The sequence below is a fragment of the Sapajus apella genome, unplaced genomic scaffold (genome assembly GCF_009761245.1).
Source record: "Sapajus apella isolate SASKATOON/1434 unplaced genomic scaffold, GSC_monkey_1.0 scaffold51, whole genome shotgun sequence".
Lineage (NCBI taxonomy): Eukaryota > Metazoa > Chordata > Mammalia > Primates > Cebidae > Sapajus > Sapajus apella.
The window spans coordinates 13,642,950-13,668,116 of NW_022436991.1; the positions used below are offsets into that span (position 1 = coordinate 13,642,950).

The 25,167-nt window shown below is 43.9% G+C and overlaps 1 protein-coding gene across 2 annotated transcripts in view; it reads left to right on the forward strand.

The window, feature by feature from the left end:
• The first annotated feature begins 6,958 nt into the window (after positions 1-6,958).
• Positions 6,959-25,167, forward strand: part of IL21R (interleukin 21 receptor) — a 51,213-nt gene continuing 33,004 nt past the window's right edge. The window contains exons 1-2 of one of the 2 annotated variants that reach the window (XM_032243021.1): positions 6,959-7,072; positions 7,322-7,428. The gene's annotated coding sequence lies outside the window, so the exon portion shown is untranslated. Of the gene's footprint in view, positions 7,429-25,167 lie in introns of both variants that reach the window. The other variant, XM_032243023.1, reaches the window with a different exon arrangement.

Here is a 25,167-nt window from a genome sequence, read left to right on the forward strand (position 1 = left end):
GAGAGTACTGTGAGTGTATGCCAGCAAATTAGATCACCTAGATAAAACTGAAAAACTTCCAGAAACATTATATAATAGTTGGTGACTTAAATATTAAAGTTTGGTAAGACACAATACCAAAACTGACTCAAGAAGAAACAGAAAATCTTAATAGACATATAACACATAAAGAGTTGAATAAAAAACTTCCCAGTGAAGAAAAGTCCAGAGTTAGATGGCTTCACTGGTGAATTTCACTAAACCTTGAAAAAAGAATTAACATCAATTCTTCTCAAACTCTTCCACAAAACAAGAGAGAAATCCAGACAAGAGGACCACAAGAAAATAAAACTACAGACTAATATTCCCTATAAATATAGACATAAAATTTCACAAAAATATAAGCAAACTAAGTTCTACAGCACATTAACAGTATTATACAGTATGACCAAACAGGATTTATCCCAGGAATGCAAGGGTGGTTCGATGTAAGAAAATTAATCAATAGAATACACAACATTAATACAATAAGAAAACCCACATGATCATCTAAATTGATGCAGAAAAGCATTTGACAAAATTTAACACTCTTTCACGATAAAAACACTCAGTAAACTAGGAATACGAAAGAACTCTCTCAACATAATAAAAATCATATATGGACCGGGCATGGTGGCTCATGCCTATGATCCCAGCACTTTGGGAGGCTGAGGCAGACAGATTATCTGAGGTCAGGAGTTTGAGACCACCCTGGTCAATGTGCCAAAATCCCATCTCTACTAAAAATACAAAAATAAGCCAGGTGTGGTGCCACGCACCTGTAATCCCAGCTACTTGGGAGGCTGAGGCAGGAGATCACTTGAACCCAGGAGGTGGGAGTTGCAGTGAGCTGAGATCATGTCACTGCACTCCAGCCTGGGCCACAGAGCAAGACTCTGTCAGGAAGGAAGGAAGGAGGGAAGGAGGGAGGGAGGGAAGGGAGGGAGGGAGGCAGGCCCACAGCTAACAAGCTAACATCACACTCAACAATGAAAGTCTGAAAAATTTCCCCCCAAGATCAGGAATAGGGATGCCCACTTTCACCACTGGTATTCAACACTGTACTGAAAGTATTTCTCTTTTTTTTTTTGAGGTGGAGTCTCACTCATGTTGCCCAGGCTGGAGTGCAGTGGCGTGATCTCGGCTCATTGTAACCTCTGCCTCCCGGGTTCAAGTGATTCTCCTGCCTCAGCCTCCCGAATAGCTGGGATTACAGGCATAAGCCATCACGCATGGCTAATTTTGTATTTTTAGTAGAGTCGGGGTTTCTCCATGTTGGTCAGGCTGGTCTCGAACTCCTGATCTCAGGTGATCCGCCAGTCTTGGCCTCCCAAAGTGCTGAGATTACAGGTGTGAGCCACCGTGCCCGGCTGTACTGAAAGTTTTAACCGGAACAATTCAGCAAGAAAAGAAATAAAAGGCATTCAAATCGAAAAGGAAGGAGTAAAAGCTACTGTTATTCGCAGATGACATAATCATATATGGAAAATTCTAAAGAACCCACAAAGAAATTATTAGAGCCAATAAATTCAGCAAGGTGACAGGGTATAAGATCAACATGCAAAAATGAATTGTGTTTGTATATACTAGCAATAAACAATCCAAGAAGGAAATTAAGGACATTCTAATAGCATCAAAAATAATAAAATAATTAAGAATAAATTTAAACAAGGAGGTGCAAGATTTGTACACTGAATACTATAAAATATTGCTGAAAAAGGTAGAGAAGACCTAAATAAAGTTTTTTTAATTCTATGTTAACGTAATGAAATATTTAACATTGTACTTTTCAAAGCAATTTATAGATTTAATGCAATTCCTATCAAAGTCCTAATGGCATTTTTTAAAAAACAGAAAATCTGACCCTAAAAATCATGTGAAATTTCAAGGGAGCCAGAATAGCCAAAACAACCTTAAAAACAAAAAAGTTGGAGGACTCAAAGTCCCAATTTTAAAATTTACTGCAGTGCCAAAATTGCACCGTTGCACTCCAGCCTGGTGGAAAAGAGCAAATCTCTGTCTCAAAAAACAAACAAACAAACAAACAAAACCCACAACTTACTGCATAGCTACAGTGATCAAAACAGTGTGATAATACTGGCATAAGAATGGACATACAGATCAACGGGATTGAACTTAGAGTTCAGAAATAAACCTATGAATCTATAGTCAATTTATTAAAAAAATTTTTTGTATTAAATCACGCTATCAAAAAAGTTAAAAGCCACAGAATGGGAAAAATATTTGCAACTCATACATCTGATAAAGGTGAGTTTCCATGATAAATAAAGAACTCTTACAACTCAACAAAAAATGATGAGCAATCCAATTTAAAAATTGGCAAGGGGCCAGGCACGGTGGCTCACACCTGTAATCCCAGCACTTTGGGAGGCTGAGGCAGGTGCATCACCTGAGGTCAGGAGTTCGAGACCAGCCTAGCCAACATGGTGAAAACCCGTCTCTACTAAAAACACAAAAATTAGCTGGGTGTGGTGGCATACGCCTGTAATCCCAGCTACTCTGGAGGCTGAGGCACAAGAATCACCTAAACCCAGGAGGTAGAAGTTTCAATGAGCCGAGATCGCACCACTGCACTCCAGTCTGGGAGACAGAGCAAGACTCCGTGTCAAAAATAAAATAAAATAAAATTTGGTGAGGGACTTGAATAGACATTCCTCCAAAAAAGATATACAAATGACTACCAAGCACATGCAGAGATGCTTAACATCATTAGCCATGAGGAAAATGCAAATCAAAACCACAATGAGCCACCACTTCACATCCGCTACGATGGCTATAATGAAAACCAACAGAAAATGCATGTTATCAGGGACGGAGAGAAATGGGAACCTTCCTATATTTCTCTCTTTCTACTGGGAATGTAATACAGTGCAGTCGCTGTGAAAAGCAGTTTGTCAGTTCCTTAATAAATTAAACTGAGAATTACCATATAACCCAAGAAGTTTACTCCTGGGAATACATCCAAAAGATTTGAAAACCCATGTCTACGCAAAGACTTATAGGCAAGCGTTCATAGCATGCTTGCTCGTCATAAAGGAAAAAGTGGACATACGCCAAATGTCCATCGTCTCATGAAAGGATAAATGATGTGGCATATCTAGGCGACGTAACATGCTTCAGCAATAAAAATGAATCTTTATTATTTATTTATTTAAATTTATTTATATATTCATGTATTGATTGCTTTTTTGAGACGGAGTCTGGCTCTGTCTCCCAGGCTGGAGTGCAGTGGCACTGTCTCTGCTCACTGCAACCTCCACTTCCCAGGTTCAGGCAATTCAATAAGTTCACTAAAAATCACTGGACTGTACCCTTACGGTCGCTCAAGTTTATGTTAAGTATAGCTAAATAAAGCTCTCAAAAATAAAAAAGAGGAAATGGGTTGAGGGAGGGGGGTGTGTCAATTATTTTCTCCCAGGAGGCCCCTTGACTGAAATGCAAATGTGACCGCTTCCTCCACTGACCAGCTATGAGTACTGAGGCATGTTGGGAGTGCCACTGAGATTCTATTGCACCCTCCTCCCAGGGTACAGGAGCCCTGTTTATGAGACATTTACAGACCCAGAGGACCCCTCAAGGGACCACACATCTATTTTTGAGGGGACACATGTTCACCCCAATGGACATGTGTCTGGCAGTTGGTAAATGTTGAGCTCCAAATTGCATCTACTTTTTAAGCACCAAGGGACTGTGACCCCTACTGATCCCACCCACTCCCCAACTCCTGGCCTGAGTTGAAAATGTAAACTGGATTAAGCCACTCCTAAGATGAAACCCTCCAGTGATGACTTCCCATTTCCTTTGGAACAATCGAACTTTCTCACCCTGATCTGTGAGGTCCCATGCGGCATAGACGTGTGATTTCCACGCCTTCACCTTCTACTGTTTGCGCATCTGCTCACTGTATTCCACCATGCTGTTCTCGAGCCCCTGGAGCTAGCCACATCCTTTCCTACCTCAGTGCCTTTGCACTTACAGATCCTTCTGCCTGAAAGGTTCTCCCCATGGCTGGTCCCTTCTTGTCACCTAGTCTACCCCCAAATGTCACAACCTTGGTTTCCTATGACATTTAGTACAGTTTGCCCTGAGTTTGTCTGTTACTTCTTTTTGTCTGTCTCTCCCTACTAGAATATAGGCCCCCATGGGGGCTGTCACTGTGTGTATATTTCTGTGGGCTATCCCTAAGACGTAACTAAGCTGTGTGACCTTGGACAAGTTACTTAACCCCTCTGAGTCTCCTCAATAAATATTAGGGGGATGAAGCAAGAAATATCTGGGTGGGTGCAGAGAAGAATGAGTAGGTGAATAGGTAGGTGGGCCGGTAGAGAGCAGGTAGGTAAGGAAGGAAGGCAGGTAGCAGGGAAGGAGGAAAAATTAAATATCCTTGTTTTAATACACACCCAGGAACAGTGTAGCAAGTTAACAAGAGTGTGGGCTCTGGAGCCCAAATGACTGCGTTCAGATCCCAGCTCTGCCACTCATCAGCTGTGTGACCTTGGTCAAGTCACTTAACCTCTCTGAGCCTCAGTTTCCTTATCTGTAAAACAGGGACAATGATGATGATGATAGCTATCTTCTGGACTCATTCTTTTTCATTTTGAGGATTTTATTTTTGGAGACAGGGTCTTGCTCTGTTGCCCAGGCTGGAGTACAGCACTGCGGTCATAGCTCACTGCAGCCTCAAACTCCTTGGCTCAAGTGATCCTCCCACCTCAGCCTCCAGAGTAGCTGGGACTACAGGCATGCACCACCATGACTGTTTAATTTTTAAAATTTTTTTTGTAGAGACAGGGTCTTGCTCTGCTGCCCAGACTGGTCTTGAACCCCTAGCCTCAAGCAATCCTCCCACCTCAGCCTCTCAAAATGCTGGAATTATAAGTGTGCGCCACTGCACACAGCCTTCTTGAGTATTTCTGAGGTTTAGATGAGAAGATGCATCTTTAAAGTCCCTTAAGCCCTGGCACATGGCGAGCTTTCAGCAAATATCAGCTCTTTTTCCCTATCTCTTCTCCTTATCTTTCAACCACCACAGATTTCAGTGCATGTTATCAGAGAATTCACCCTGAAGATCAAGAGAAAGAAAAACAAAAGCTGGCGTCTTCCCAAGATTCGTTCTCCAGAGAACACGAAATATTTTGGTGACTGGGAAGAGAAGCTCTACAGGACCAGGATCCTTTGAATCAACCCCAGGGGAATTTGTACCAAGTTCCTCAAATACAGCTAGAAAAAAAAAAATAAAGAATAGCAAGACGCTTTCTCTTTTTTCTCTGGCACTGTCATGAAGGTCAGCAGCAAGTTAATTCCCAAAAATGAGTCAGCTGGGAGAGCTACCAAGCGCATCTGAGCTGATGCCAAGACCAGCTCAGCCACGGAGACCCCAGCCCAGGCGGCACTGAAGGAATTAAGAAACAGACGCAGAGACAGAAAGTAAAAGGTGGGCGATCAGGGGTCTCACAGCATTCCCAGCTGAGAGCCCAAAACACACTCTGACCCCTGTATCTATTCCTTACTTTATGGTGACACGTTTTACAAGCAGATGCTCCGTGTTCTTCATTGGTTAAAGGTAAACTAACCAGGCAGCTAGTGCATGTTCACTGTAGGCTAAAGATAAACTAGAAAGCGCTCTACGAGGGAACAAAGGAAAGAGTCACATATCCTGCGTTCAAAGAACTCATTCATCTGATGTGAGACATATTCATATTGGTTACTGTTTTATAACGCTTTGAGCAATTTTCTGCTTTGGGGGGCTGACTAGGTTTTCCTTGCTGCTGCTCTCAGCAAACAGTATGATACATCACACTTGTCAGAATTTGCTCTCAACAAGGTGACTTTGTTATCAAAACAGCACAAAATAGCCTCCCCCCATCGTGGGACATTTCATCCTGGCATGGCACTATTTTCACAGCTTGATATGAGCTTAGGAATCAATTACACCCCGGTGCAAATCCCAGCTCTAATTCTTGGCTTGTGTGATGTCTCACTCCTCTGGGCCTCAGTCTCTCCATCTGTAAAATGGGACGACTTTTGTCTGCCCCACACTTTGTGGGATAAGGTGAGATCATGTAGGCACCAGAGTAATTCAGGGCGGTGGTGATGGCAGAGGGAGCAGTGGTGGTGGGAGCAGTTCTCTTGCTCTCTTTCTTTTGGAACTGCTAGGAATTGAGCTTGTTAAATTTTGTCCCCTGGTTTCTTAAATGTCTTCCAGAAACATCCGACCCTCTCGTGGGCTTCTGGCATGTTAGCAAGATGAAAACACTCTTGAGAATTTCTTTTCTCTATTTTCTTCTTGAGTTTCCAAGGGTTAATGACTGCCTTCTTCTTCACAGCTAGGCACTCCCATTTGACAGATGGGCAAAGTGAGGGATTCAGAGAGGTGATGTGACGTGCCCAAGGGGTCTCGCTCCCTGGAGCTCTGCAGCAGGAGGCTGGATCCAAAGGAAATGGAGGCAGAGAGGGATGGGGGTCAAGCGAGAGCAGAAGGTCCCAAGCTCGGCCCACAACTAGGCAGAAGGGGCTCGGGAATGAGAAATAGACTGGTTTGCAAAGTCTGGAAAAGGACTTCCGTGGGACCTTGGGCAAGGCTCTGGTCCTTCTCTCTGCTGCGGGCTTGGATTCGGCCACTGAGGACTCTGGGTCCACGGGCCAAACTGTGCCACCACTTCACGCCTCTGGTCTCGGTTTCCACATCTGCGCTCTGTGGTGGCTCCAGGCCGCTCTGCCTGCCTCGTGAGTCATGACGGAGAGGCCTGGGGGGATGAGATCACAGCTCCCCAAGAGGCAAGTGTCACCCGATGGCCCCAAATGTCTTCTTTGCAGGTGACCTTTGGTGACAGCGGGTGCCTGCTGTGGGGCCAGGCCCCCCTCATCTCCTTGTCACTCCCTCCCCGAGGGCCCAGCTGCGGGTGGGCGGGGTGGGCGGGGCCGGCGGAGAGCGGCTCACCACATCCTCCCCTTCCTCCCCACTCTGCACACGCGGCTGGGTGGCAGCCAGCGGCCTCGGACAGACCCGCTGGCGTCTCTCTGCTGAGTGACCGTAAGTTCGGCGGCTGACCATCTGCCTGCCTCTCCCTGAGCGTGGCTGACAGTCACGCAGCCGCGTCGCGCATCCCTGCCGAGGCCGCCTGGTACCCGCCTCCCGTCCCCTTCCTCTTTCTACTGCTCTGTGGGACACCTGCTTGGAGGCCCAGCTGCCCGTCATCGGAGCGACAGGTCTTATGACAGCCTGATTGGTGACTCGGCCTGGGTGTGGATTCTCACCCCCGGCCCCTGCCTTCTTTCTCAGACCCTCATCTGTCACCCCTACGCTGAACCCAGCTGCCTCCCCCAGAAGTCCATCAGATTGCCCCCAGCACACGGAATGGACTTGTGAGAAGGAAGCTGAAACAGAAGGTAACTCCAGCCCTGGTTCTCCGCTGGGACCAGGGTGCCTTCTCTGCCCAGGAGGGACTGTTCCCTGCCTGCTGCATCTAGCGTCACAGTGGGAGGCCTCAGAGGACGTGCCCAAGGCACAATTGGGGACGCTGAGGCAAAGAATGTTCATGCAGTGAGGCTGGGCAGAATTGAGGCTGGGGTCTCTTGTTCAGCACAGCTTAGGATGCCCGGGGACCCAGCAGCAGGGGTGTGGCTGAGATGACCCCCTGCCTTGAAAACTGGCCTCCAAAAGGCAGGGGGTCCTGGAAGGAGAGCCAGTTTCAGGCCAAACATAATGTGTCAATCACCTGATTCTGGGCAGCTGAGTCGGGTGGTGATGGGCATGGGTGCAGAGCCTGATGGGACCCATTCTGTGCCAGGTTCTGTGTTTTACCATCTTGATTCCACCCAATCCTTCAAAACAAGGGCTGGTGTGCCCATTTCACAGATGAGCAAATGAGGCTGCGAGAGGTACAGTGACTTTCCCTTGGGGACTCAACCGGGCTGTAGCAGGGTGGGCAGTCAAACCAGGTAACCCCATGAGCTGTCACTGGATCTTTCTCATGAAGCACGGGGAATGGATCAGATGGTAAGAGGCTAACCCAGTGTGCATGTGGAGGAGAGGGGAGTGGGGAGGTCAGTGGAGGCTGAGCCCTGAAGGATGGGAAAGGAGGAAACATTCCTGGTGGAGGAGTCCTGGGGAGTGGGAACTTGGGACTTGCCGCAGGAATGACGTCTCTGCTCAGTGAAGGCAGAAGGCCAGGTGTGGAGGCTTCAAAACCAGGAGGCTGCTGTGAGGAGGACATCTGTGCCTCCCTGGGGGGAGAGTGGGACTTTCAGAAGCACATGGTGGAATGGGGGAAAACCTGCCGGGTCACAACCAGGCCACGCGCCTTCCTCGCTCAGCGAAGTTGGGCAAATCTCTCTGCTTCTAGCCTCAAGAAGGCTTGGTTTTCTCACCTGTGAAATGGGGACCAAGGTAGCTCCACCCTTGTGGGGCTGGCTGTGGGGCCTTCAGGGCAGAACAGGGTGAGAGCTGCACTCCCAGTTGGCCCTTTCCCTTTGTGGAAGGGAGTTTGTGGCATGAGAAGCCTTGAGCCCATGGAGAAGGGCCAGACTCCAACAGTGACAGATTGAGGGACACCCTCAGGTTGCTGTGGTCCCGCCTACCCCAGCCACCTGGTTCTTGTCCCCCCCCAGTGCCAACTCACGACGTTGTAGGCACTTAAGGGTCTCCCATAGTCCTCACCAGGTGAAGTGGGTGGCGTCATTCAGCCCATTTCACAGATGAGGAGAGTGAGGCTTAGTGGGGACAACCTTGCCCCAGGTTAGCTGTGACCGGATGACACGAAGCTGGGATTGGACGCCAGTCTGTAGGACAACAAGGTCACCACCTGCTAGACAGAATAGCATGTAAACAAGACTCCTGGTTCTGGGTGGCTTCTGAGAAGCAGCATTGGATGGGGATGGCTGGGCATTCATTCCCACGGGACGGGCAGCCCCCAGAAAAGAGGTCCTCCTCCCCCACTCCCCACCATGGGTTCCGCGATGCCCCTGTCTTGCCCACTCCCCTGCCAGCAGGCTGTCGGGATCCTTACGCAGTCCTGCAGTGGAGGTAGCTAAGGGCCCTTGTGATAGGAGGTGGCCGGAATCCAGGCCCAGGAGAGGTGGGAGAGCAAGGTGAAGACGGCCCTGAGCTCAGACTGCAGGCTCCCTGCTGCCCGGCGAAGCTGGCTTCAGGCCAGGAGAAGGAGCAGGGAGGTGGGGATTAGAGCCGGTAGGGGCTTGTGGGCAGTAGAGTTGGGGGTGGATACCGAAGGAGGAGGACCATTCAAGAAAAAGCCGGTCACCAGAAGCTCTGGGAAGAACCTACTTCTTTGCAGCATCAGGACCAGCTGGGTGCCTGATAAATAAATGAATGAAAGAAAGGAGGGGTATCCGTTCCTTCCACAGCCAGAGAGGGGAGCTAGCATCCTCACAGGCAGACGCAGGGCCCTTCTCTACACAACAGGGAAGGGGTCCCCACGGTCAGGTGGGGGCACTGGACCTGGCTTCCAAGCACACCACCCCTTGTGACATTGAGCTGTAGAACTGGTCAGAGCTGGGTTCAAGTCCCAGCTCCACCACTGAGTACCTGTGTGACCTTGAGGAAGCCGCTTGCCCTCTCTGAAGCTCAGCTGCTGTACCTGTAAGAGTGGGACTAGGAGTAAGGATGACTGTCTTAGGTCTGTTTCCATGGGGACAGGCACAGGTCTTCATCGGCCTGTTCTTATTGAATATCTGCCATGGTCCAGGCACCTCCCTAGGTCCTGAAGCTCCGGGGTGCACAGAGAGAAAAAGCCAGCGTGATGACGAAGGCAAAAGAGCTGGGCACAGGCAGCTCATGAGAAGGGGCTGCTATTATGTTTTACTTTTTCAAAAAAAATTTTTGAGACAGAGTCTCGCTGTATCACCCAGGCTGAAGTAGGGTGGCCTGATCTCGGCTCACTACAACCTCCACCTCCCAGATTCAAGCGATTCTCCTGCCTCAGCCTCCAGAGTAGCTGGGACTACAGGCACACGCCACCACACCAGGCTAATTTTTGCATTTTTAGTAGAGATGGGGTTTCACCATGTTGGCCAGGCTGGTCTCGAACTCCTGGGATCAAGTGATTTGCCCACCTCATCGTCCCAAAGTCCTGGGATTACAGGCATGAGCCACTGTTACGGTCCTATGTTTTACTTTAAATATTTAAAAGCCCTTTGCTTTTAGCTGCGAAAATACAGTTAACAAAATAAAAATCATAAATATTCGTCATATTGGCATATACCAGACCTTTATAAATGAGAGCTCTTGTGATGATTCTGCTTTCCTCTTTTACAGATGGGGAAACTGAGGTTCAGAGCAGGGTGGGGATTTTCTAGGGTCACTCAGGGAACCATCTAGAAGGAAGTAGCGAACAGAGAGGAACAGGTGCTTCCTCCAGAAAGAGGGTCTTCTCGCCCTCACTCCCCTTCCTCACATGCCCTCCTTACTTGTCCTCCAGAGCCCCGGGACAAGTGAGGGGGAGGGGGAGGGGCATTGGGAGGAACCCACCCCCACCCCTGGCTCGCAGGTGCCACCACCCCCACTCCCTGCCCTGGCCCCAGGCCAAAGGGACTTTTCATGACAGCTAAAATGAGACCTCTGAGTAAATCTGGAACTTCTGTGACGACCTGAGAATATTCCCCAGGCTGGGGGTCAGGGGCCCCATGGAGGGCCCCCGACTGCCCAGGACATCTGTGTCTGGAACCCAGCCTGCTGGTCTCTGCAGCCCCCAGGAAGGATCTGGCCACCTCCGCCCCTCAGGGGTGCCCACTGTCCCCAGGGAAGTGGGGTAAGTGCCCCAACCCAGCTCCCAGCTCAGGCCTGGGCTGTCACTCGCTGTGTGAACACGACAAGGCCCTGTGCCTTTCTGGGCCTTCTTTTCCTCATCTGCCAAGTGGGCTTGACTAGAACGAGGGCTTGCCAACTTTCCCCAGAATGAATCAGTAACACCAGTCCTTTATGGCCAGGGCCAGGGCAGGCAGACGGGGCTGCTGGGAGCTGAGGGGTGAGAGAGGGTGGGTGGCCAGCCCCGTCCCGACCTCATGGCCTCTAGCTGTCACACTTGAAAGCCCCCTTCCACTGCTCTACACCCAGCCCCTCCTGGGCTGGAGGAAAGGGAGCTGGAGTGAGATCTGGCTGCAGAGGCTGAGAGGTTGCAAGGTTTGGGCAAGGCTGCACGGGATGACAGGGCTTGCAGAGAGATCAAGGTTGCACAGGCGGCGGGGGTGGGGAGCGGGGACTGCAGGGGCTGGGATTTCATGCTCCTCAGCTAGGAGAGGTTACACAGGCTGGAAGAGGTGCCAGGAGGGAAAGATTGCTGGAGCTAATATTTACTGCCTGGCTAGGAGAGAGAGGCTGAGAGGTCGCACAGCCTCAGGTTGCACGAGCTGGGGAACAGAAGGCCCTTCCTCTCACCTTCAGCTTCTACTGATTAAGCTGTAAGCCTGAGGTCCCCAACATACCTGTCTTCAGACACCCATAACCCACCCCTTGCCATCGGGAAAAAAAAAAAGATGAAAGCAACTAACCCTAACCACACCCCTAACACTAACCACGCTTCCCTGCCTCACACTTCCCAGCCAGGCTAAGCCTGCTGCCCCCATTCCACAGACGAGGAAAACTGAGGCTCAGAGAAAGGCAGAGATACAGCCCAGTTCCCACTGTGAGTGAGTGACAGAGTCTCCTTTCTGATCCAGGAGCACCTGGCTGGTTCTTCCCCAGCCTGAGAACTCACTGAGATGAGAGCTCACTGTGTGACCCTGGGCAGCCCACTGTCCTTCTTTGAAAGTTCCTTTTTACTAATCTGATGACATTAGTCGTGATTATTCACACTCCTGGAACGGAGGGTGTTGCCTGAGGTGGGGTTGTGGGGGAGTTCCTACAGACAGTGAGGAAGCTGATGAGGAAATCAGGACCCCCAGGGCTGCCTCATCCTTAGCCCCATTCATTCATTCATTCATTCATTCATTTTCATTCATTCATTCACCATTGTTCTTCAGCTACTTATTGAGCACCTACTGTGTTCCAGGTCCCCTTCTCTGTACTAGGGTTACTGTGCTGAACAAAACAGGTCAATTACCCAAACTCTGGTAGCTTATGTTTCAGTACAGAAACAAATTATAAACACATACACAGAGACATTTACAAAACTATTCCTCATATTACACTTGCTATGAAGGAGACAAACTAGGGGGTGTGGGTACAGAGATCTGTGGCATAGACCCAGTTCAGACAGGGGGGATGGGCTCTTTGGAGAGGCAGCACCGAACCTGAAACCTGAGGATGAGAAAGGAGGCTGCGGAAAAGCATTCTAGGCACAGAGAATGGCGTGGACAAAGGCCCTGACATAGGAAAAAAGGCTGAAGCATTAAAACTTTTATCCTCGGCCGGGAGCTTTGCCTCACACCTGTAATTCCAGCATTTTGAGAGGCCAAGGCAGGTGGATCACCTAGGTCAGGAGTTCGAGACCAGCCTGAGCAACATGGTGAAACCCTGTCTCTACTAAAAATACAAAATTAGCCAGGTGTGGTGTCCCATGCCTGTAATCCCAGTTATATGGGAGGCTAAGGCAGGAGACTCCCTTGAACCTAGGAGGTGGAGGTTGCAGTGAGCTGAGATCGCATCACGACACTCTAGTCTGTGCAACAGAACAAGACCCCGTCTCAGAAAACAAAAACAAAGACAAAAAACACAACAACAACAAAACTTTTATCCTCACCAAATACCTAAGGCTCTCAATCCCCTGAACTCCAGAAAAAGGGGTCAAAAAGGGTAAGATTTAACCTAGGATTGTACAGTCTACAAGTCTACATAGGTTTTAACACTGAGGATAATGTTTGTTCACAAGTCATTCCCACAGAAAGCATTTTCTTTCATTTAGTCACTCATGTAGCAAATGTTTTGAGCACCCACTGTGTGTTAGACACTGGTTAGTCACTGGGGATTCAGCGGTAACCAAGAGACATACTGTTCCTGCCTAGATGGTGCCCAGAATGTAGATGAAAACACCGTGAGCTATGTGCTATGTGGAGGGTGGACCCCAGGGGAAGGAGTGACTCATGCTCTTTGGAGAGGTCAAAGATTGACAGAGGAGCTGCCACTTGAATGGAATTTTGAAGACTGAGTAGGAGGCTGACAGCCAAAAAGGGCAGAGAGTTCCAGTGGCTAAAACAGCATGTGCACAGGTGTAGAAGCTAAGTGAATGGGTCATGTTGGTGAGGCTGTCAGTGGTCTGGTGAGCCTGAAGCCCAGGATGAATACTGGGAGCTAGATCCTGAAATGCCTTGAATACCAGACAAGGAATTTGAAGTTTTCTCTTGTGGACAACAGAGAGCCATGGAATGACATGTTTGGAGTGAGAATGGAGTTGGAGGAATCACAGCTCTATAGCTGTAGCAGGAAGGTCAGAGAGGAGGACCAGCAGGAGAGCAGGTAGGCAGAAGTCCTTGCAGACCCGGGATAACCTTAGGCATTCTTTCTTCTATGTTCCCCCTCGGGAAGTCCCTCCGCCTTAACACTTCCTCTTCTGGTGACCTGTTGGCTCCTGTTCCTGGCACTTCTGGGGAGTCCCTCTTCACCCGCTTCATTTCTTTGTGATCCCTATGGGAAACAGGGTCATTTTACTTTTACCTCACTCCCCACCTTTCACTTTCAGCCCCGTGTCCCCACCTGGGTCACCTTGGAGAGAATGGCTGACTTGAGGAACTAGACAGACCCCATTACTCAATCATGTGACAGAAAAAAGATACAGGGAAACCAAGAACTTGGGTTCTTTCCAGTGTGGGGAGGTTGTAAATAATGCTGCTATGAACAGGCTGGTACATGTCTGCTTGTGCACATATGGTTGCATTTCTCTTTGGTTATATAACTTGGAAACAGAAATGTTGAGTCACTGCTTAGCAGAAGTTTTCTATAGCGGTTGTGTCAATTTACACTCTTGCCAGAATGTTTGTGTTTATCTCTCTCTCTACGTGTGTGTGTGTGTATATATATATATATATATATATATATATATATAATATTTATAGATTTATTTTTATAAGTAAAAAATTGTATATATTTTATTATAAATTTATATATGTAAATTTATAATTAATAAATTTATATTATATTATAAATTTACATATATATGTAAATTTATAATAAATATTATATATATATAAAATTCTTTCCCTCTTCCCCTTTCAGTTTCTTTTTCATTTTCTTAATGGAAACTTTGGAGCAACAAAAATTCTTAATTTTAATGAAGTTTATCAGTCTTTCTTTATGGCCAGAGCTTTCAATGTGTTCTTAAGAAGTGTTGCCTGCAATAAGGTGATAAAAATATTATCCTATGTTTTTTTCTAGATAATTTATTGTTTTACCTTCCAATTTAGGTCTGCAGTCTATCTGTAGTTATTTTTCTATATGGTGTAAGTCAGGGGTCAAGGTTTATTTTTTCCATATCAATATTCAATTAATATACCATCATTTAAGAAAAATATCATGTTTTCTCTCTACTGCCTTGCACTGGTGAATTACTGAAAATCAAGTGGTTGAATACATGACTTTATCCCTATTGTTTCTATTCTTTTCTATTGGTTAGTTTGTTTTTCCTTGCAACAATGCCATACTTACTAAGTTACTTAATAAATCTTGACATTCTTCTTCATAATTTTCTAAACTATTTTCAGTCCTTTGCATTTTTGTATAAATTTTAGAACTACCTCATCAATTTCCACCAAAGAAAATCTTGCTGGGGATATTTTTTCTTTGAAATTTTGGATTTTATTAAAATTTTAGTTCAATTTGGAGGGAACTAGCATCCTTAAAATATTAAATTTTCCAACCCATGAACATAGTATGTACCTCCACTTATTTATATTTTCTTTAATTTTTCTTAGTCATGTCTTGTAAGTTTCTGTGTAGAAGTCTTGTACATCAGCCAGGTGCAGTGGCTTATACTTGTAATCCCAGAACTTTGGGATGCCAATGTGGGTGGATCACTTGATCCCAGGAGTTCGAGACCAGCCTGGACAACGTGGTGAAACCCCTTCTCTGCTAAAAATACAAAAATTAGCTGGGCGTGATGGTGCATGCTTGTAATCCCAGCTACTTGGGAGGCTGAGGCAGGAGAATTGCTTGAACCCTGGGAGGCAGAGGTTGCAGTGAGCAGATATTGCACCACTACACTCCAGCCTGGGTGACAGAGCAAGACTCCATCTGAAAAAAAAAAAAAAAAAAAGTCTAGTACATCTTTCATTAGATTCCTTCTTGGATATTTGATTTTTTGATGCTGATGTAAATTGCATAATTTTAAAATTTCTTGATTGTTCTTAGTGCATAGAAATATAATGAGTTTTTATACTTTACAATTTTATTAACACTTTTTAAAGCTAAAGTTCCAGATGTAGAAAGAAATAGCTGTTAAACCCAGCCCACTTCATCTGACCATCGGTTGAGGGCTTCCTGCCTTTCTTTGCTTTTGTGATGTTTATGGATCTTTTCCTCTGCTAATCTAATAAGAGAGAGTATTGTAGTGCAAAGCATGGTGTTCCAGGCTTGGATTTTATTAGCCAGTAGATTTTTTTACCCTCAACAGTTTTTAGATGTACAGTACACTATTGTAAATTGTATGCACATTGGTTTGCAACAGATATCTAGAACTTTTTCACATTGCATGGGTCAAACTCTATACCCATTGAACAACAATTCTTCATTTCTCCCTCCCCCAGTCCCTGGCAACCACCATTCCACTTTCTGTTTCTATGAGATTGATTACTTTAGCTACAACATATAAGTGATACAATGTAGTATTTGGGGTTTTTCTGCAATTGGTTTTTTTCACTTCACATAGTGTCCTCAAGATGTATCCATGTTATTACATACGACAGGACTTCCTCCTTTTTAAAGGCTAAATAATATTTCATTATGTATATACTATATTTTCTTTATTCATGCATCTATCAATAAATTTAGGTTACTTGCTCATCTTGGCTATTATAAATAATGCTGCAATAAACATCAGTGTGCAAAGATGCTGTTTTTATTTCTTTTGGATCTATAGCTGGTACTTTTTTTTTTTTTTTTTTTTTTTTTTTTTTTTTTTGTGGGACGGAGTTTCGCTCTTGTTACCCAGGCAGGAGTGCAATGGCGCGATCTCGGCTCACTGCAACCTGCGCCTCCTAGGTTCAGGCAATTCTCCTGCCTCAGCCTCCCGAGTAGCTGGGATTACAGGCACGCGCCACCATGCCCAGCTAATTTGTTGTATTTTTAGTAGAGATGGGGTTTCACCGTGTTGACCAGGATGGTCTCGATCTCTTGACCTCGTGATCCACCCGCCTCGGCCTCCCACAGTGCTGGGATTACAGGCTTGAGCCACCGCGCCCAGCCGGTACTTCTATTTTTTAATTTTAAAAAAATTTAAAAAGTTTTGCATCATTTTACAATCCCACTAAAAGTGCACAAGGGTTTCAATCCTCACATCTTCACCACCACTTGCTTTGTTTTGTTTTTATAATGACCATCCTAACAGGTGCGAGGTGATATCTCATTGTAGTTTTGGTTTATATTTCTCTGATGATTACTTATGTTGAGGATATTTTCATATGCCTGCTGGCCATTTACTGATCTTCTTTGGGGAAATATCTGTTCATGGCCTTTATCTATTTTTTTTTTTTTTTGAGACAGAGTCTTGCTCTGTCACCCAGGCTGGAGTGCAGTAGCTCGATCTTGGCTCACTGCAACCTCCACCTCCCGGGTTCAAGGAATTTTCCTGTCTCAGCCTCCTGTATGAGCCTCATGTATTACATTTGTCTGATATTGCATGCTTCAGATAAATCCTATAGCCTTTTAATGTGTTGTGAAATTTGGCTTGCTAGCATTTTGTTGAGAATTTTTGCACCAGTATTCATCAAGAGTATTGGTCTATAGTTTGGTTTCTTGCATCATTGTCTGGCTTTGATATTGGGGCCTCATAAAATAAGTTTGGAAGTGTTTCCTTCTGTTCAGTTTTTTGTAAGTGTTAGCGGTGGGTTGGTGTTGACTCTTTAAATATTTGATAGAATTCTCTAATGAAGCCTGGAATTACAGGTACCCACCACCATGCCTGGCTGATTTTCATTAGTAGAGATGGGGTTTCATCATGTTGGGCAGACTGGTCTTGAACTCCTGACCTCAGGTGATCCCCCCACCTCGGTCTCCCAAAATGCTGGGATGACAGGTGTGAACCACCACATCTGTTGATTTTTAAATTGAGTTATTTGTTTTTATGTCGTTATTGAGTTGTAGGGATATTCTGTATATTCTAGATATTAACCCCTTATCTGATGTATGGTTTGCAAATATTTTCTCCCACTCCATAGGTTGCCTTTTGAGTCTGCTGATGACTTCCTCTGCCGAACAGAAGTTTTAAAGTTTGACATAGTCCCATATATCTGTTTTTGCTTTTGTTGCCTGTGCGTCTAGTATCATATACAAGAAATCATTGCTCGTTTCAATTTCATGACGATTTTCCTGTATGTTTTCTTCTAGGAGTTTTATAGTTTCAGGTCTTATGAGCCTCATGTATTACATTTATCTGATATTGCATGCTTCAGATAAATCCTATAGCCTTTTAATGTGTTGTGAAATTTGGCTTGCTAGCATTTTGTTGAGAATTTTTGCACCAGTATTCATCAAGAGTATTGGTCTATAGTTTGGTTTCTTGCATCATTGTCTGGCTTTGATATTGGGGCCTCATAAAATAAGCTTGGAAGTGTTTCCTTCTGCTCAGTTTTTTGTAAGTGTTAGCGGTGGATTGGTGTTGACTCTTTAAATATTTGATAGAATTCTCTAACGAAGCCATCTGGGCTAGGGCTTTTTTTTTTTTTTCTAGGAGGTTTTTAATTACTGATTCAATCTCCTTTCTAGTTTAGGTCTGTTTCGATTTTCTATTTTGTCATGATTCAGTCTGGGTCGGTTGTACATGTATAGGAATTTATTAATTTTTTTGAAGTATCCAACTTGTTGGCATATAATTGTGCATAGCAGTCTCTTAGAATCCTTTTCATCTCTGTGGAATTGGTTGCAGTGTCTCCTCTTTCATTTCTAATTTTAGGTAATTTGAGTCTTCTCTCTTTTTTTTTAATTTAACTAAGGTTTTGTCAATTTTACTGATCATTAGAAACATGATAGATTTGTATATTGATCTCAACTTCAGTTTCTTTGTTTAACAATTATTATTCTAATAGTTTATTTGTTGAGGATAGTGGACTTTTCTGGTTCCTCAATTCTTTTGTAATTTAAACACACGGTTTTCTAGTCTTTATAAATTAAAAGTTTATTTTTCTTACTTTATTATGTTAAGTAGTGCCTCTAGTATAAGATGTTTTTGTCTTCACCCTGACCTCAGGGAGGAAGAGTTCAATATTTCACAATTAAGGATAATGTTAGCTATGTGTGTGTGTGTGTGTGTGTGTGTGTGTGTGTATAATCTTAATTAGATTAAAGAAGACTCCTCTATTTCTGCTGTTTTGACAGGTTTAAAAAATCCTGAATGTGTGTTGCAATTTATTAAATGTGCTTTCTGAACTTCCTATATGATCATATAAATTTTCTTCTTTATTCTGTTAATGTGGTGAAATTGATTATGGTTTCCAAATATCATACTAACCTTATATTCCTGAAATAAACCCATATGATAATAAGTTATCTATTTTTGTACATATTATTAGATTTGATTTGTTAATATTTTGTTTCAGATATTTTGCATCTTATTTATGGAAAAGATTGACCTGTAATCTACTTTCCTTTAATGTCAAGTTTTGGTATTAAGATTGTCATTTATTTCAGACATCAATGAAAGCACAGATGTGTCTGAGATTATGTCTACCATCTTGCTATTTGTTTTATTTTTTGATCTACCTAGGCTTTCTTCTTTTTTCTATTTTGTAGACAATCAAGTTTTAAAAATTATTATTCCATGTTTCCTATTCGTCTGTTCATTGTACCTTCTTTTATAATTCTTTTTGTGCTTATCTTAGAGATTATAACATGCATAGTCATTATTATTATTAGGGTCTACTTTATTCGTTTGTCACTTCTTACGCAATATGAATTCTTCCAAAAGTTCATGGAAAATTCAGATTATGAAAAAACGATTCATGAAGCTCAACTTTTTTCACACCAAAATAAACTTGTACTAACTTGCTATAGCACGTGTAAACAGGATCTAGTTTGAGGCATTCAGAAGGATAAGGCATCCATTTGAAAAAAAAAGCCCCTATCATTGCAACATGAATTCTGCTAAAATTGAAGCAGGAACAAACATCAAATTTATGGTGAAACTTGGGTGGAAGAATGGCGAAATCAGTGATGATCTGTGGCAGATCATCCACATCAATTTGTTAGGAAACATTCATCTTGTTCATGCCTTAATTGAAGGAAGCAACGATTAACAGCCCAAAGAGTAGCCAAAGCCATAGACCTCTCAGTTCAGGGTACAGAATTCTGACTGAAAAATTCAAGTTGAGCAAACTTCCCACTCACTGGGTGCTAAAACCGCTGTGCACAGATCAGCTGCAGACAACAGCAGAAACTTCCATGGAAATTTTAAACAAATGGGATCAAGATTCAGAAGCGTTTCCTCACATTATTGTAATAGGAGATTAGACGTGGCTTTATGAGTTCGTCCAAGACAGAGCAATGGCTCCCAGGTTCAACCAAAGCAAAAGCAGGTCGGTCAAGAGAGAAGGTCATGGCAACGGGTTTTGGGGATGCTCAAGGTGTTTTGCTTGTTGACTTTCTGGACAGCCAAAGAATAACATCTGCATGTTATGAGAGTGTGTTGAGGAAATTAGCCGAAGCTTTAGCAGAAGAATGCCCAGGAAAGCACCTCCACCATTGCGATGCTCCTGCTCATTCTTCTCATCAAATAAGGGCAATTTTACAGTTTCCATGAGAAATCAGGCAGCCACCTTAAAGTTCTGATTTGGTGCCTTCTGACTTCTTTTTGTTTCCTAATATTTAACGACCACCCATTTTTCTTTAGCTAATAATGTAAAAAAGACTGCATTGATATGGCTTCATTCCCAGGACCCCCCAATTCTTTACAGATGGACTAAATGCCCGCTGTTGTCACTTACAAAAGTGTCTTGACCTTGATTGAATTTATGTTGAGAAATAGAGTTTATTTTTTCATCGTTATCTTCGAATTCCATTTTTTATGAACTTTTTGAAGTCCTCTTGTACAGTAGCCTTTAACTTTATTCACCTCTCCTTGCCTTTGGGGTTTCATGGTCGTTATATCATTAGTATGTTAAGCAATTAATAATCATAAGAATTCATATATTTATTGATTTACTTTTTGAGACAGAGTCTCACTTTGTCACCCAGGCTGGAGTGCAATGCTGCAATTTCACCTCACCACAACCTCTGCCTCCCAGGTTCAAGCAATTCTCCTGCCTCGGCCTCCCCAGTTGCTGGCACTACAGGTGTGTGCCGCCATGTCAGGCTAATTTTTTGTATTTTTAGTAGAGACTGGGTTTCGCCATGTCAGTCAGGCCGGTCTTGAACTCCTGACCTCAGGTGATCCACCTGCCTCTACCTCCCAAAGTGTTGGGACTACAGGCGTGGGCCACCGCACCCGGCCTAAATAATATATTTAGAGGACTTTCTGTTGTGATTCATTTCACCCTACAGTACCTAGAGATGCTCCCCATCTGGAATTCTTTTCCTTTTACCTGAAAACCTCACTGTCCTATATCGCTTGATGCAGGTCTATCACTGACAAAATCTCTCACTTAGTTTTGTCTGAAAAAAACCCTTATTTTGCCTTCATTTCCAAAAATCTATATTTCAGATGTAATTCACAAAACTTGAAATGTGCTCTTAAAGTGGGCAATTCAGTGGTTTTTAGTATACTAACACAGTTGTGCAGCCATCACCACTAACTCCACATTTCCGTGACTCCAGAAACAAACCTACACCCACTGCTGTTACTCTCTGTCCCCTGGCCCCTCACCCTCAGCTCCTGACAACCACTAACCTACTTTCCATCCCTATGGATCTGCCAGTGCTGGACATTTCACACATATGGAATCATACAACATGAGGCCTTTTGTGACTGGTGTCTTTAGCATGCATTTTTAAAGTTCATCCGTTTTGTAGCATGTATCAGTAGCTCATTCCTTTTTATGGCTAGATAATATTCCACTGCATGGATATACCACATTTTTTATCCATTCACCAATTGATAGAAATTTGGCTTATTTCCAATTTTTTGCTATTATGAATAATGAATGCTGCTGTGAACATTTGTGTACAACGTTTGTAAATTTCTTTCTGGACATATATCTGCAATTATTTTCTTTTCTTTTTTCTTTTTCTTTCTTTCTTTTTTTTTTTTTTTTTTTTTTTTTGAGACAGGGTGTCACTCTGTCACCCAGGCTGGAGTGCAGTGGTGTGAAAACAGCTCACTGCAGCCTCAAACTCCTGGGCTCCATTGATCCTCCCACCTTGGCCTCCTGAGTAGCTGGGGCCACAGGTGCATGCCACCATGCCCAGCAAATATTTTAATTTTAATTTTTGTAGAGATGAGGTCTTGCCACACTACCCAGGCTAGTCTCAAACTCCTGGGCTCAAGCAACCCTCCCGCCTCGGCCTCCTAAAATGCTAGGATTATAGGCATAAGCTACTGCATCTGGTCAATTCCTTTCACTATATACCTAGGTGTGAAATTTCTTGGTCATATGGTAACACTGTACAGTCACATATTGCTTAATGACGAGGACACATCCATCCTGAAGGACCTGCCTGAGGCTGTTTTGCAGTTAAGATTTTTGTTTGTTTTTGAGAGTCTCGCTCTGTCACCTAGGCTGGAGTGCAGTGGTGTGATTTCAGCTCACTGCAGCCTCTGCCTGCCAGGTTCCAGCAATGCTGTGCTTCCGTCTCGAGAATAGCTGGGATTACAGGCCCTTACCACCATGCCTGGCTAATTGTTGTATTTTTAGTAGAGACAGGGTTTCACCATGTTGGTCAGGCTGGTCTTCAGTTCCTCACCTCCGCCTCCCAAAGTGCTGGGATTACAGGCATGAGCCACCGCGCCCAGCCCTGCATATGCTGTACTTTTGTCTGGCTGGCCGTGCAGTAAATTTGTTCTCACCAGCATCATCACAAGCCCATGAGTAACGTGTTGTGTTATGATATCACCAGACAATAGGAATTATTCACCTTCATTACAGTCCTGTGGGCCCACCTACACACAGTCTATCACTGACTGAGACGTCATTATGCAGCACGTGACTGTATTTAATGTTTTGAGAAACTGCAAAACTGTTTTCCATAGTGGCTGCACCGTTTTCCATTCTCATCAGCTATGTATAAGGGTTCAGATTTCTCCGCCCCCCCATTCACACTCGTGATTGATGATTATTATTGCCATCCTAATGAGTGTGAAGTGGTGTCTCATTCTGTTCTTGATTTGCATCTAATGAGTAATCTCAGTGGCCACCTTTTCCTGTGTTTGTTTGTATTTCTTCTTCAGAGAAATGTCTATTCAAATCTCTTGCCCATTTTAAATTATAATTCTTGTCTTTTAGATCTTGAGGTACAAGCGTTCTTTATATATTCTAAATACCACATCTTTAACAAACACGTAAGATTTGCAAATACTTCTTTCCCATGCTCTATGTTATATTTTCACTGTTTTGATAGTATTCTTTGAATCACAAACATTTTAAATTTTGATACAATTTAATATATCTACTTTTCTTTGTTTACTTATGCTTTTGGTGCCATATTTAAGAAACTATTATTGCCTAATACAAGGTCATGAAGATTTACACATAGGTTTTATTTTAGGAGTTCAATGGTTTTACTTTTTACAGCTAGGCCTTTAATCCGTTTTGAGTTTATTTTTGTCTATGGTGTGAAGTAGGAGTCTAGCTTCACTATATTGCATTGTGGATATCCATTTGTATAGTACCATTTGTTTTAAAGACTACTTTTTCCCCATTGAATTGTTTTGGCACCCTCATAAAAAGCAGATAAACATAAATGTATGTACTTATTTCTGAACTCTCAGTTCAATCCCATTGATCTATATGTACGTCTATGTTCAGTATCACACTGTTAATAAGTTTAGCTTTGTAGTAAGCTTTGAAATTGGGAAGTTTGAGTCCTCCAACTGTGTTCTTTCTCAAAATCTCCTTGGCTATTCTAGTCCCTTACATTTCCCCATAAATTTTAGGACTAGTTTGTCAATTTCTGCAAACACACACACACACACACACACACACACACACAAAATCCAGCTGGGATTTTTTAGAGATTACTTTGAATCTGTAGATCAATTTGAAGTGTCATCTTGATGACATCAATTTTTCCAATTCTTTTTTTTTTCCATTTATTTATTTTATTGCATTTTAGGTTTTGGGGTACATGTGAAGAACATGCAAGATTGTTGCATAGGAACACACGTGGCAGTGTGATTTGCTGCCTTCCTCCCCATCACCTACATCTGGCATCTCTCCCCTTGCTGTCTCTCCCCAGCTTCCCACCCCCCACCGTCCCTCCCCTATTTCCCCCCAACTGACCCCAGTGTGTAGTGCTCCCTTCCTTTGTCCACGTATTCTCATTGTTCAACACCCGCCTATGAGTGAGAACATGCGGTGTTTGATCTTCTGCTCCTCTGTCAGTTTGCTGAGAATGATGGTTTCCAGGTTCATCCATGTCCCTACAAAGGACCCAAACTCATCGTTTTTGATGGCTGCATAATGTTCCATGGTGTATATATGCCACATTTTCCCTGTCCAGTCTGTCATTGATGGGCATTTGGGTTGGTTCCAGGTCTTTGCTATTGTAAACAGTGCTGCAATGAACATTCGTGTGCATGTGTCCTTATAGTAGAATGATTTATAATCCTTTGGATATATACCCAGTAATGGGATTGCTGGGTCAAATGGAATTTCTATTTCTAGGTCCTTGAGGAATCACCACACTGTCTTCCACAATGGTTGAACTAATTTACACTCCCACCAACAGTGTAAAAGTGTTCCTATTTCTCCACATCCTCTCCAGCATCTGTTGTCTCCAGATTTTTTAATGATCGCCATTCTAACTGGCATGAGATGGTATCTCAATGTAGTTTTGATTTGCATTTCTCTGATGACCAGTGATGATGAGCATTTTTTCTTTTTTTTTCCATTTATTTATTTTATTGCATTTTAGGTTTTGGGGTACATGTGAAGAACATGCAAGATTGTTGCATAGGTACACATGTGGCAGTGTGATTTGCTGCCTTCCTCCCCATCACCTACATCTGGCATCTCTCCCCTTGCTATCTCTCCCCAATTCGCCACCCCCCACCGTCCCTCCCCTATTTCCCCCCAACTGACCCAAGTGTGTAGTGCTCCCCTCCCTGTGTCCATATGTTCTCATTGTTCAACACCCGCCTATGAATATGTTTGTTGGCCTCATGTATGCCTTCTTTTGTAAAGCGTCTGTTCATATCCTTTGCCCACTTTTGAATGGGCTTGTTAGTTTTTTTCTTGTAAATCTGTTTTAGTTATTTGTAAATTCCGGATATCAGCCCTTTGTCAGATGGGTAAACTGCAAAAATTTTTTCCCATTCTGTTGGTTGCCGATTCGCTCTAATGACTGTTTCTTTTGCTGTGCAGAAGCTGTGGAGTTTGATTAGGTCCCATTTGTCTATTTTGGCTTTTGTTGTCAATGCTTTTGGTGTTTTGGTCATGAAGTCCTTGCCTACGCCTATGTCCTGAATGGTTTTGCCTAGATTTTCTTCTAGGGTTTTTATGGTGTTAGGTCTTATGTTTAAGTCTTTAATCCATCTGGAGTTAATTTTAGTGTAAGGTGTCAGGAAGGGGACCAATTTCTGCTTTCTGCACATGGCTAGCCAGTTTTCCCAACACCATTTATTAAACAGGGAATCCTTTCCCCATTGCTTGTTTTTGTCTGGTTTGTCAAAGATCAGATGGTTGTAGATATGTTGTGTTGCCTTTGAGACCTCTGTTCTGTTCCTTTGGTCTATATCTCTGTTTTGGTACCAGTGCCATGCTGTTTTGATTACTGTAGTCTTGTAGTATAGTTTGAAGTCTGGTAGTGTGATGCCTCCTGCTTTGTTCTTTTTGCTTAGAATTGACTTGGCTATGCAGGCTCTCTTTTGGTTCCATATG